The sequence below is a fragment of the Muntiacus reevesi genome, chromosome 3 (assembly GCF_963930625.1).
Source record: "Muntiacus reevesi chromosome 3, mMunRee1.1, whole genome shotgun sequence".
NCBI classification, from domain to species: domain Eukaryota; kingdom Metazoa; phylum Chordata; class Mammalia; order Artiodactyla; family Cervidae; genus Muntiacus; species Muntiacus reevesi.
The window spans coordinates 199352205-199367772 of NC_089251.1; positions in this window are offsets into that span (position 1 = coordinate 199352205).

Below are 15568 nucleotides of genomic sequence, written 5' to 3' on the forward strand. Positions count from 1 at the left end.
ACTATATTCCCCACACTGTACATTTCATACCTATAACTCATTTATTTGTACCTGGAAAGTTGTAGATCTTAATCTCCCTCACCTACACCAGTTCAAATAACTGTCTAATAGTAATTCCCAAAGTAGAAACCTTTGAGGAGAAATACGCACAAGTCAATAAAAGAAAAAACTTCTCTGAATTTAAAAAAGACATGAAACCTCAGATAGGGCCCAAATGATGCAGAGTGAAGGCCCATACATACATATCAGATCAGCGGCAGCATAATAAATGCAATGTGCCTAAATCATCCAGAAACCATCTCCTTCACTCTGACCATGGAAAAATCGTCTTCCATGAAACTGGTCCCTGGTGCCAAAAAGGTTGGGGATCACTGGAGTAAGAGATAAAAATTATTTCAATAAATTCTGAAAAAAATATTTTATAAAGTTCAACTTTCATTCCAGTGTCTTTTCTTACAAAGGTAGATATCCGGGTTTAAATGAAAACTTTCTTAATTTGAAATGTATATCTCTCAAAAACCAGCAGTCAACTTTGTATTTCATGTTAAAATGAAAGCAACCACTCTCGATCATATGATTCACACTGAACCTTGGTTCTAGCCAATACTATAGGAAAGAAAATAACATTGTTGTCATTCTTTTACAATGTGATCATCTAGTTAGGGAATATACCAGAATCAATAGATCTATTATTAAAGTTAATTGAGTTCCACACAGACTTAATATTACCTTATAAAAACCAGCAAACTTTCATATGCATTTCTAGTTTTAGGGGAAAGTAAACATGAGACAAACACAAAGCTATTTGAAACACACAACTGTTCTATCCAATTATCCAACTGCTATTGGTTTTCCCAAGTGATCATTCATGTAACTATCTGCTTCTAAATGACAGAGTGACACTTGTTTTGACTTCTTTGAATAAGAAAGAAGAAACCTAAGGAGTTGCAAAGTATGTCAGACAATCTCAGAAGTAGAGGAGGAAGGACAGCAGCTGGGTCTTTCTCACAAAATAAGGCAGAATGTAATTCAATAGTTCAGCAGGACAGTGGTCTCAGACAGCAAGCAAATGGAGAAATGATACAATAGCGGTTTTTGAAATGTTAAATTAGTCCATTTTCCAAATGAGGAGATGAGCCAGGCAAACACAATCCCCCTTCAGCCAGGAGCTGAGAATTCTAGTCCACTCTACCAATTATAACAAAAAATAACAGGGAACATGCACGTTTTAATAATGGGAATAGATCAGGTTAATCCATCAACTCACTCCACTGACAGGTTATATAGCAATGACCTAGTGAGATTTAACAGCAGATAATGATGGAGAAAAGCATGTTACAGGAAAGAAAGGACAGGAAAGGGAAGAGTAAAAATCCACATGCCAAGATTACACTAAAAACATCTATTTTGGTGCAAGAAGAAATGATTATCTTTAAAAAGTAAGCTGTGATGCCTATGACTGACTCCTATTGAGGTAAGGTAGAAACCAACACAATATTGTAAACCAATTATCTTTCAATTAAAAATAATTTTTAAAGAGGGAAGCTGTGGCAGTTAATAAGCGACTCAGGTTAGATTCTCGTTCTGAGAAACACCAGAAGCCGGTGCTGCAGTGAAAATCGGCTTGTTGATAACTCAGATCCTATACCTTCAGCTACTTGGAAGTTACTCTTTTGCTTTTAGACCTGGAAAGAGCACTGTAATTGGGTAGAGGAGAGATTTTGTCCCAAAAGTTATTAGGAACAATATTAAATAACAACATAAAATGAACACAATTGGGTACTATATAAATGGCTCTTGATCAGGCCCGTCAATCACTTAGAAAATGTGTTCTTAGTGGCTTTCTGAGGTGCATTTTTTTGTTAGCACATCCATCACTCTGATATTTCTGGAACAAAGGCAAGTTTTATTGTGCACCAGTGTAGAAGATGTCACACACCTATTGCAGTGGAGAACTCATGCTCCTTTTGATCCTCTAGTCTCCATGGGACAGTTTCCAAAAGTAGACCATGAATATAATCAATCCAACTGAGCTTAAACTCAGGCAAACACTCACCCTGGACCTCTGGCCCAAGATGACACAGCCACTGAACTTTCCCAGATGACAATTTCTAGGTCTCATCTGCCCAATAACCTTCCAAATAAAGGATGATTAGCTATCATTAGTATTATTATCACTACTATTCTATTCCTGATTCTGAACAACTAGAAAGAGTGTGCAGGCAGTTGTGGTGGTTTCGTTGCTGAGTCACACCTGACTCCAGCGATCCCATGGACTGGCTCCTATTTTTCCAGCAAGAATACTGGAGTGGTTTGCTATTTCCTTCTCCAGGGGATGTTCCCAACCCAGGGATCAAATCCAGGTGTCCTGCATTCCAGGTAGATTCTTTACTGACTGAGGTACCAGAGCTAAGGAGAAAAAGGACTGTGCATAGCTCCCCGTCCATGTGGGGTGATAAGGGACCCCCAGCGTAGCCCCTCACCCCACGCCCTCCCCCATTCAGCATCTCGCGCCCACAGCTGCACCCACTCATGTCCTATTGGCTCATTCTTCTGGGCCGCCGGCGCAGACCTGAAGGTGTTCTCTCTGCCTGAGAGCCCACTGCTCTTCTGGTTGCCTCGTGCTTTTCCACCCACAGTTGACCCAGGCAGGCGCCCCCCCATTCACCACTGGAAACCCCTGGGGGCTCCTCAGGGTCCCCAGGATCCCCACCATTGCTGTAGTCTTGCTTCCCAAGTTGGATCAGCACTGCCTGGGTCTGAATAGTCTCACCCACTTCAGAATGTGGTGGCCAAGAGACCCTTGAAGGTAGAGGCTGGTGGGTAGAGGCTAGGGAGAAGCTGTCTTTAATCTACATCATTCCTAATTTACCAGAAGCACTCAGTAGTTATTGATTGGGCTGAATGAAGCTGGGGAAAAAAATGAATAGATGTCTAAAGTGAAAACATTCTAAGTTCACTGCTGGAGGCATCTCCCATCTCAAACATGGATGAACCAAAGTGGCAACAGATTTGAAACACCAACCACAATACCAAACACATACTAAATGCTTGATAGGCTTGGTTACTAGCGTGTCCTCCTGCTCCTGTGAAGTGGACAGGTGTCCCACGCATCACATTGCATTCCAGATGATTACCAAACTCATGCCTCACTTCTGACCGGATCCTTCTTGCCACCTAAATTATCTGGCTTGAGTGACCCCAGATTTTGTTGCTGCTGTTCAGCTGTCGAGTCCTGTCTGACTCTTTGAGATCCCATAGACTGCAGCACACCAGGCTTCCCTGTCCCTCACCGTCTTCTGGAGTCTGCCCAAGTTCATGCCCATTGAATTGGTGACGCCATCCCACTATCTCATCCTCTGAGAATTGACTTCCTACTTTTGCATTCCAATCCCCTGTGATGAGTAGGACATCTTTTCTTAGTGTTAATTCTAGGAGATCTTCTAGGTCTTCATAGAACTGATCAATGTCAGTTTCCTTGGCATCTGTGGTTGGGGCATAGGCTTAGATCATTCTGATGTTGAATGGTTTGCCTTGAAAACTAACCAAGATCATTCGGTCATTTTTAAGGTTGCACCCAAGTACTGCATTTCAGACTCTTGTTGATTATGAGGGCTACTCCATTTCTTCTATGGGATTCTTGGGCACAGTAGTAGATATAATGGTCATCTGAATTAAATTCACCCATTCCAGTCCATTTTAGTTCATTGATTCCTATTAAGTCAATGTTATTATTGCCATCTCCTGCTTGACCACGTCCAGTTTACTTTCATTCATGGACCTAACATTCCAGATTCCTATGCAATTCTGTTCTTTACGGCATCAGATTTTACTTTCATCACCAGACATATCCACAGCTGAGCATCATTTCTGCTTTGGCCCAGCTGCGTCATTCTTTCTGGAGCTATTAGGAGTGTACTTCACTCTTCCCCAGCGGTACATTGGACACCTTACAACCTGGGGACACTCGTCTTTTGGTATCATATCTTTTTGCCTTTTTATGCAGTCCTTGGACTTCTCACAGCAATTTTACTGAAGTGGTTTGCCATTTCCTCCTCCAGTGGATCATGTTGTGTCAGAACTCTCCATAGCTGCCTCCAAATCCTTGTTTCTGACCATGCAGTCTACATTTCCTCTCTGACACTTTTTCCCTCCAAGCTCAGTTCTTGGCGCCCTGTTCGATTGTCTGATTTCAGCGTGTGGTCCCAGTCATAAGGTGGGGTAGCATAGTGGTTCCCAGCAGATCAAACCCCTCCTTACTCAGAAGACAGAAATCCCGCTGTGCAATCAGAAGCAAAACTGTGGTGATAAAGATTCTCAATGCAGCCAGCTCTGCTTTCCCTCAAATTAAGAGGTGAAAAGTTGTGGTAAGTTTGATTATTAAGATAAGATGTGGGGCTACGTAGGAGACAGAAAGACCAGTAAACACGCCATAATACACACCAAACTTAAGAGGCACCCACAGATGTTGCACATTACTATAGATGTTATAGTCCTTCCAGCTCAAGAATGCCAAACTGTACAACCCATACAGAATTTGGCAATACCAAACAAATAATATATACATAACTTCACTCTGAACTTCAACATTGCACTCATCCTGAATATATATTTCAAACAACATATTGTTTGCTGTTGTGTTCTTTGAGTTTTCAAAACATCAATTTGGAAACTACCCAAAACTACAAATATGGGCAGACTAGTAGAATAATCAATGCTACCTACCTATGTTGGAATACTATGCACCTCTGAAAAAGAATGATGAAGATTCCTAGGAACCAATATGGAGTGATTTCCAGAAGATATTATCATTTTTTTCCTAAAAAAGCAAAATGAAAAGGATAATATGCATATGTTACTTCTTGGTTAAAAAAAAACAGAGAGAGAGAAATAAGAAAGCATGCCTAATCTCCTTGTCTTTACCAGTGGGAATACAGAAAGGATAAACCAGAAAACAGTAATGCTGGCTACCTACAAGGGCTTGGTAGTGGTGAGGTATCAGTAGTATGGGAGTGATTTTCTTGCATACACCTTCTTGTGTCATTTTTAGGCGCTTTTCAGAGCTCATTAATGGTCTGTATACACAAAATATTAACTTAAATCAGTAAGGATGCTATTTGCTGTCGTTGCTGCTGCTTAGTCACTGTCTCATCTGACCTTTATGACCCCGTGGACAGCAGCATGCCAGGTCTGAAGTCCTTCACTAACTCCCAGGGTTTTCTCAAATTCATGTCCCTTGAGTCAGTGATGCTAACTGACCATCTCATCCTCTTCTGCCCCCTTCTCCTCCTGCCCTCAATCTTTCCCAGCATCAGGGTCTTTCCAGTGAGTCAGCTCTTCCCATCAGGTGGCCAAAATATTGGCTTTTCAGCTTCAGCAACCATCCTTCCAATGAATATTCAGGGTTGACTTCCTTCAGGATTGATTGGTTTGATCTCCTTGCAGTCCAAGGGTCTCTCATGAGTCTTCTCCAACACCACAATTCAAAAGCATCAGTTCTTTGGTGCTCAGCCTTCTTTATGATCCAATTCTCACATCCATACCTGACTACTGGGAAAACCACAGTTTTGACTGTGTAGACCTTTGTTGGCAAAGTGATGTCTCTGCTTTTTAATACGCTGTCTAGGTTTGTCATAGTTTTTCTTCCAAGGAGCAAGTGTCTTTTAATTTCATGGCTGCAGTCACTGTCACAGTGATTGGGGAGCCCAAGAAAATGAAATCTGTCACGGCTTCCACTTTTCCCCCTTCTATTTGCCATGAAATGATGGGACTAGATGACATGATCTCAGCTTATTGACCGTTGAGTTTTAAGCCAGCTTTTTCACTCTTCTCTTTTACTTTCATCAGGGGGCTCTTTAGTTCCTCTTAGCTTTCTGCCATAAGGATGGTGCCGTCTACATATCCAAGGTTGTTGATATTTCTCCTGGCAATCCTGATTTCAGCTTGTGATTCATCCAGCCTGACATTTCACATGATGTACTCTGCATATAAGTTAAATAAGCAGTGTGACAATATACAGGCCTGTCATTCTTCTTTCCTAATTTTGAACCAGTCCTTTGTTCTACATTTGGTTCTAACTGTTGCTCTTGACCTGCATACAGATTTCTCAGGAGACAGATAAGGTGGCCTGGTATTCCCATCTATTTAAGAATTTTCCAGTTAGCTGTGATCCACACAGTCAAAGGCTTTTGTGTGGTCAATGAAGCAGAAGTAGATGTGATAAGGAAATCTAAAACTAAACATAAGGAACTCTGTTTTATGTATTTTAAAATGGATACCATTAAAGAGGTAACACATCAAAGAAGAAAACAAGAAGGAGAACTTAACAAAATAACTTATGAACATGACGTTTGACCATAAACCCTCAGTTTGAGGGTTAGATGAGATGGAATGGGAGAATTGCAAGCAAATCTGAAATTCTTTTTCAGCTGATTTGTTTCTTGTAAAGTATGGGCACAGCAATTCTGAAATAATTTTAGATGTCATATAGAATTGAATAAATTACAAAATATGTTGAAATTATTAGGGAAAAGGGACATTCAAATATGAAATGGTTGAGGGGATTAAGAAAGAACCTTTGGGGACAGTTTGGATTTAGAGATTTTGGTATAGATTCATAATTTCTAGAATACATATACATATGTGTGTACATGTGTGTGCATGCATGTATATGTAGATATGTATGCAAATATGAATGTTTATGTATTTTGGCATGTACATGAATTATGTGGATATCTATCCATGAACACCTAGATTTGCCTTCTGAAAGCAAAAATCACCCAATAGGGATGAATACTACTAGGTCTCCATGTCTTGGTCTTGATTCTAGTAATCTCCAAGGAAACACATGCAAATCCAAAAGGAGGAACATCTTGCTTAAAGAATGGAGGGAGCTATGTTCTTTAGAAATGTTCATGTTTTAAAAGACAAAGAAAGGCTGGGAATGTCCCAGATATGATGACCAAATGTAATACATGATCCTGTCTCGGTCCTGTTACTCACAGGTGGAAAAGGCCATAAAAATATTGGGTCAACAGACAAAATTGAGATATGGAGGGTAGATTAGATAAAAGCATGCACCAGTGTTAAATTTGCTAAAATTGACAACTGCAAAGCAGTTTTTGTTTGAAAATATTGTGTTTATGTATGAAAATATTCATATTCTTATGAAATACTTGAGTGTTTTGGGTTAAAGGGTCATAATACATGCAACTTACTCTCTGTTGATACAGGGAAAAAGATATATGGGTGGGGAAGCAAACAGAATGATCATGTACAAACAATAGTAGATGAATCTGGGTAAGGAGTATATGCACATTCCTTGCACTATTCTTATTCTTGCTACTTTTCTGGTTTGAAATTATAAGTTACAAGAAAAACAAAGACAGGAGTCTGTGGAGTGTTGTTTTTATTTTTTGTTTTGTTTTGGTCAAAGACCCTTTTTTCTAATAAATTCTCTAGGAATCATAGTAGCTGCCACTTGCTGTGATGCTATGTTATTTGTTGGGTATTAGGGACCTCCCTAGTGGCTCAGGCAGTAAAGAGTCTGCCTGAAATGCAGGAAACCCAGATTCAATCCCTGGGTGGGGCAGATCCCCTGGAGAAGGAAATAGCAACCCACTGCAGCATTCTTGACTAGAAAATACCATAGACGGAGAAGCCTGGCAGGCTACAGTCCACGGGATTACAAGAGTTGGACACAGCTTAGCGACTAAACCACCACTTAGCAACTAAACCAGACGTGTGCCCCGAACCAGGAATTTTAGACGCATTTTCTTTCATATCTGTAGCAACTGTGCAATGCAGGCTCTTGTTTTCTGCACTAGATTTCTTTTATTACTTTTATATGATCTTTCAACATCTAGAACAACTATGGCTTATTTGCAACATCACATTAAAAACTTGATTATCATCACAGATACATGGATGTGCCTCCAACCTATTTTATAAAAGGGAAGTATTATCTCTTCTAGGCCTTTTGGCTAAGATTAGTGTAAAAAAAAGAGAGGTATTGAAACCCATTAGCTGATCATCAATGATAAAACCAAATAGATAAGAGAAAGGTGAGGCTATCGGTTTCCCTCACGCTGTCCTCAACGTCTAAGCCTATATCAAGCCTAGTTTTGTTTTTTTAATCTTTAATTTAAAACACAGACATTAAAAACCGAGAGATAACCATGTTTGTTATGCATGGCTTTCTCTCTAACCTCTGGAAAGTTATTAGAAACTGTATCAGTAGTACCTTGCATTCAATCATTCTACTACACAAAAAAACATTTCCTTTCAAAAATCAGAAGTTGCCTTCTACCTCCTTCTAGAAAATTGTAAATAAGGCTGGTCACTTAGAAAGCTCAGCTTGAAAAGCACATGGATAAATGTGCTGTCAAGAAAATAAGAGAAAGATGGATTTATAAAAAATCAAGCATACTGTGTAGAACAGGACTGCAACTTAATACAAATCTTTAAAAACCTCTAAGACAGACCATTTTCTACTTCTGTAGTTATCTTTTGGCCAGGTTGTATGTGTTATCAGTTAAAAAAGAGAAAAAGAATTAACTTAGCTCTATGGAACACTTTCTTGATTTAGAAGATTAAGTCAATTTCCTATACTCTAAAATCGCTTTTAAATAACTGATTCATTATTTATGTAGCTGATAATATAATTCATTATTTGACCACATAATTATCACTTGATAGTCAGTGATAACCAAATGAAATCTCTGGCTTCAAAGGCACTTTATTATATTAGCAATAAGGATAATAAGTTTAATTCTATGACCTCATGAGACAGAAAATTTCAGATAAAATATACTGTGAAAATAGTAAACATTAGCATTCTCTCTACTGTGGGCTTTGTAGCCATCTTCCTAGATGAGAATAAAAGAAATCAGAGAATTTAGAACTGGGAGAAAACAAAAATATCACGCCAGCACTTTACTTTGCAGAAGAGGGACCTGAGGTCCAGAGAGACACAATGATGCCCTAAGTCCCTCAAGAGGCAGTGTCAGAGTTCACTCTCTGTGAGGATTGTAATTGACCACTGGTCTTTTTTTTTTTTTTCCGATTTATTTATTTATTTATTTATTTTTATTTTTCAGTGGGTTTTGTCATACATTGATATGAATCAACCATAGAGTTACACATATTCCCCATCCCGGTCCCCCCTCCCACCTCCCTCTCCATCCAATTCCTCTGGGTCTTCCCAGCCCACCAGGCCCGAGCACTTGACTCATGCCTCCCACCTGGGCTGGTGGTCTGTTTCACCACAGATAATATACATGCTGTTCTTTCTAAACATCCCACCCTCACCTTCTCCCACAGAGTCCAAAAGTCTGTTCTGTACTTCTGTGTCTCTTTTTCTGTTTTGCATATAGGGTTATCATTACCATCTTTCTAAATTCCATATATATGTGTTAGTATACTATATTGGTCTTTATCTTTCTGGCTTACTTCACTCTGTATAATGGGCTCCAGTTTCATCCATCTCATTAGAACTGATTCAAATGAATTTTTTTAACGGCTGAGTAATATTCCATGGTGTATATGTACCACAGCTTCCTTATCCATTCGTCTGCTGATGGGCATCTAGGCTGCTTCCATGTCCTGGCTATTATAAACAGTGCTGCGATGAACATTGGGGTGCACGTGTCTCTTTCAGATCTGGATTCCTCAGTGTGTATGCCCCAGGTGGGAATGCAAACTAGTACAGCCACTATGGAAAACAGTGTGGAGATTTTTTTAAAAACTGGAAATAGAACTACCATATGACCACTGGTCTTAAACCAAGAGTTATGATGCTCCATAGAGAACAGTTACACTAGCCGTTTATCATGCAAAATCTTCAGAAATTATATTTTCCTTTACTAAATTATTTTTTATTCTAGTATATTCTATACTTTTTTTAAAATGCTAGTGCAGATCCACTACTTAAATTTAAATGACCCAGTGCTTTGTAACCCACAGTGTATTCTAAACCAGTGGCAAGAACCAGCTCAGGTCTTACTTCCTCCAGGGGGATTTTCCTTTGTTTGTAGAATGGATATTCTCTACTTGTAACCAGGTGAGGACTTAGGGTTCACCTGCTCTACAAAGCCCTCCCCCAATTCCTCTGAGAAGTTAATTCTATTTTCTCTCAATAGCTATTGGCACCTGCATGTTGCATTATGATTTGGAAGCGCTGTGTCGTTTGACCAAACTTCTAAATTTTTACATAGAGAAGGGTGGCATCTCATATTCCCCTCCACCATCTGCAAACATAAGGTATACTCCTCCAGATTCTCGCTGACTCAATACTACGTGCTACTGAAAGGTAATGGCATGAAGGGTGAGCAACCCTTGCCCAGTGGAAGCCATGTCAAAGCCCAAGGTGCAACGTTGTTCTTGTTCAGTAGCTAAGTTGTGTCCGATTCTTTGTGACCCCATGGACTGCAGACCAACAGGATTCTCTGTCCTTCATTGTCTCCTGAAGTTTCCTCAAATTCATGTCCATTGAGTCAGTGATGTCCTCCAACCATCTCATCCTCTGCAGTCCCTTTCTCCTCCTGCTCTCAATCTTTCCCAGCATCAGGGTCTTTTCCAAAGAGTTGGCTCTTCACATCAGGTGGCCAAAGTTTTGGAATTTCAACTTCAGCATCAGTCCGTCCATTATATATTCAGGGTTCAGTTCCTTTAGGATTGACTGGTTTGATTTACTTGCAGTCCAAGGGACTTTCAAGAGTCTTCTCCAGCACCACAGTTTCAAAGCATCAGTTCTTCAGTGCTCAGCTTTCTTCATGGTCCAACTTTCACAGCAGTACAAGACCACTGGAAAAGCCGTAACTTGGACTATATGCAACTTTGTCAGCAAAGTGATGTCTCTACTTTTTAATATACTGTCTGTGTTTCTCATAACTTTCCTTCTAAGAAGCAAGTTTCTTTTGATTTCATGGCTGCAGTCACCATCCACGGAAATTTTGGAGCTCGAGAAAATAAAATCTGTCACTACTTCCACTCTTCCCCCTTCTATTTGCTGTGAAGTGATGTGACTTGACGTCATGATCTTAGGATTTTGAATATTGAATTTTCACTCTCCTCTTTCACATTCAAGAGGCTCTTTAATTCAGTCACCACCGAGTATCTATGACTTAGCTCCTCAAAGCGTGACATATCTTATAAACTAACCCAAACTCTCTTCTTTCCTCCAGCCTCCAAACCCAAGGACAGACAATGAGTTCCAGAGAGCAAAGCCTTCTCCACTTTCATTCTATCTCTAAACATTCCTTCTGTCTTCTAATTGGAAACTGCCTCTCCCTGATGACCCTGTTTCCTCTGCAATTCTTTTAAGTGGCAGCTGTCTTTCTTTCACTTTCATAGGACGAATGCCTTCTCATCCCTCATAGCTGTGTCCACACCATGTTCTTTCCATCTCTCTAAGACTCCTGGTCCTTCTAAGCACTTTCTGTCAGACTAGAAGTTACCATCCTTCCTTCTTTTGCAGTAGAACCAAACATGAAACAATGGATTGGTTTAAAATTGGAAAAGGAGCATGTCAAGGCAGTATATTGTCACCCTGCATATTTAACTTATATGCAGAGTACATCATGCTAAATGCCAGGCTGGATGAAGCACAAGCTGGAATCAAGATTTCCAGGAGAAATAACAACCTCAGATATGCAGATGACACCACTCTCAGGCAGAAAGCAAAGAGGAACTTAAGAGCCTCTTGATGAAGGTGAAAGAGAAGAGTGAAAAAATGGCTTAAAACTCAACATTCAAAAAATGAAGATCATGACATCTGGTCCCATCACTTCATGCAAATAGATGGAGAAACAATAGAAACAGTGACAGACTTTATGTACTTGGGCTCCAAAATCACTGCAGACAGTGACTGCAGCCATGAAATTAAAAGACACTTGCTCCTTGGAAGAAAACCTATGACCAACCTAGGCAGAATATTAAAAAGCAGAGACATCACTTTGCTGACAAAGATCCATATAGTCAAAGCTGTGATTTTCCCAGTAGTCATATACATATGTGAGAGTTGGACCATAAAGAAGGCTGAGCACCAAAGAATTTATGTTTTTGAATTGTGGTGCTGGAGAAGACTCTTGAGAGACCCTCAGACTGCAAGTAGATCAAACCAATCAATCTTAAAGGAAATCAACCCTGAATATTCATTGGAAGAACTGATGCTGAAGCTCCAATATTTTGGCCAGCTGATGAAAAGAACTGATTCATTAGAAAAGACCCTGATGCTGGCAAAGATTGAACACAGGAGAAGGGTTCAACAGAGGACAAGATGGTTGGATGACATCACCGACTTAATGGATATGAGTTTGGGCAAATTCCAGGAGATGGTGAAGGACAGGGAAGTCTAGCTTGCTGCAGTTCATGGGGTCGCAAAGAGTCAGACATGGCTGAGCAATTGAACAATAACCACAATAAAGTCTCCTGGTCACTTCCCTTAATTCACTGAAGATTCTATCCCCTGGACCGCTGTTTTTCTCTCTCTACCATTACCCCTACCATGATGCTTGGTGATTTCAAAACCCTTGAAAAATTCATTCAGTACTCTGCTCTCATTTTCTTTGCCTTCTTACTGCCAATGAGTTTGTCTTCTACCCACATTGTTAACCACCCATTCCTGGGGAGATTCAAGCCAGAGTGACACTGTATTCATGCCATAAAATTCAGTTTTTAATTACATAAACAGAACAAAGCAGAACAGGAAATATCAGAGGGACTTTCCAACAGGAAGGGCAAGGATTGTTTCGTGAAACTTTGTTTCAATGATATACATGTGTACTAGACAGAGGTACAAAATCTCTCTAAGGAACATATGGATACCAAGGGAAGAAGGGGGAGTAGGATAAATGGGAGATGGGATTGACTTATCTATACTATCGATACTGTGTATAAAAATAGGTAAGTAGAGAGAACCTACTGTATAGCACAAGGAACCCCATTGAGTGTTCTGCAGTGACCTGAATGAAGGAAATCCAAAAAGAGGGGATATACGTATGGCTGATTCACTTTGCTGTGCTCCTGAAGCTAACACAACACTGTAAAGCAACTGTAGTCCAATAAAAATTAATTTTAAAAAATCTGTCTTCTGTTGAATCACAATCAAAAACATGTGAAAAATACAACTGTAAACATTACCAATAGTTGCACCCCATCCTATGTGTCTATTTTAAGCATGTCACTCCCTAACCACCATGCTCTATACGCTTGTTCTCTGTCTCTAGTATCCCAGCTCCAACAATTCTTCAACCACTTCAAGATTTCCAATCCATTCATTCGGCTCTTTTTCTTATGCCTTGAGCATGTCAGTACTCAATTCCTTCACTGCCTGCCTGGGAGTCCCTGCTCCCTGCAAGATGAGACCCTCAAGGACAGAAGCCATATCCTAGTTAACTTTATGTCCCTGGCACCAACACTGTGCCTGGCACAAAATAGGTGTCCAGAACATCTTTGTGAAATTAAAAAGACTGTAAAATTAACCAGACAGAATCCTGCTGAGCTGGCAGATAAAAGTCTAATTTGTGTTTAATTTTGTTTACCACTGGACCCACATGCCAGTTAATCTCCTCCATCATTACACCTCTAATTTCTTCTTTACAGAGTTTTATTTCCCCAGTTTAATTCAATAAAGTCAGGATGGCAGAGAGACATATCCTCAACATGACACTCTGCCATGAGGAAAATTTCAGTGAGCAATTTCAGCCATAATTTTTTCATCGTACACCTCGATGGGAAGGAAGAAAAATCTCAGTGTCTATCAAAAGATTAATAAGTTTTTATATACAGTTCAAAACTGTCAGGTAGAGTTCATTAGAATAATAAATCTGTTAAATCTTGGAAGGATTCATCTCATTATCTCATCCTTGTTATGAGAATGAAGGTTTTATTATCTCAATGACTTAAATAATTCTTACCGTGTAATGCATTCTCTCCACCCCATCCCTCATAATTTAGACTTTGATATTAATTTTTTTAAGTTAGGCATTATCCTCTATGAAAAGCATCAGAATGTCAATTCTGGCTGTGAGAGACAGATGAAAATCTGTATTTTAAATCGTTTTTCATAGTTGATTCATTGGTGGTTTAATATGATCTTTCCAAAACACCTCTATTATCATATTTAGCATCTATCCTTGAAAGTTCAAATGAAGATTCAAAATATAGCAGTGAAAAATAGCACTAGATTAGGGATCAGAAGCTCCTGGATTGGGGTCTGGGTCTCTTTCACCTAAAGGAGTTTAGTCTGTCCCCCACTTGGGAAGTTTCTCTTCCTCATCAATGCTACAGAACAGCAGCTCCCTCTGTGAGTTTTCCATGATCTCACCAGTCCTGTGGACTCTTCTATATGCTCTCACAAAACCTTGAAATCATCTCCATCCAACCATCATATCCATCACATACTGCTGCAATGCTTTTTTTGGCATTCATCTTAGTGGCCTAGAATATAATAGATTCTCACCAAATATTTCTGAATGAGTAAAAATAAATCTGTCTCTCCAAATTGACTCTGGTACATAGTAGATTGGCATGTGTGGATTTCAGTGAAGAATTTGGGATAGAATTATTATTTATATTTCAATGGAGAAATCTAGAGTTCAGAACAGCTCCAAAACTCATTCCAGGCCACAAAGATCGTTATTCCTGGCACACTTGATTTGAACATGGACCTGCCTGTCTCCAAGATTTCACACAATCCAGCACACCAGTCACCTCCCGTGTGAGCCTTGGGTATCTCTTCTGTATCATCAGAGACTGAGTGGATGTTATAGACCCATTGGAAATCCTCCAGGAGCATCAATTGTACACATGAATCAAAATAGCCACTGAACTTGCTGCTCCTCTTAAGCTGAACAACTGACTACTGAGTGCCAATCCTTCCCTAGGACGTCTCAGAATGTCTTGAGAAAGAGGAGAGGACACTGTCTCAGAAAATTCTCACAGTGAAAATGAGGTGACACTGAAAGAAAAACAAAAGTAATATTAATTCCCACTCCTGGTGACATCTTACCACCATTATTCCTTCCCAAAGGCATCCAGAAGGGAGACTCATTCAAGGCATTTGCAATGATTTCTCTGGATCACAGACATGGGGTGTTCAATCACTATGGCTGAAAGCAGCATGGCCATTACACATTCATTAGAAAGATAGCATCACTTCATTTTACCTTGCCAGGCAATTTTATATCTAAAACAAAGAGGGTGTCTAATGATAACAAACAGCTGAAGAGGAGAAAAATGGTCATGGCCACTCCACAGTGGAACTTTCTAATGGTGAAGCCAATCTCCAAATCAGACTGCAGACTCAGCTCAGAAAATCACTGGTCTGCCCAACTGAATGATTGATTATCTTTGTTTCACTTGTTCAGTCTTGTTGATAAGGACCTCATCAAATTGTCCACACCCAGACTGAACCCTGTCTCTCCAGAACATGTGGGTTTGCCCAGCATGGACCCTGGATGGATATTTTGTCTTCAAATATAACTCAGCTTCTTTGGAGTTGTTTCTTTGAAGTCAATGTATCCATTCTTCTTCTGGTTTATCTAATTAAGCTTTCCTAATCCCTGCC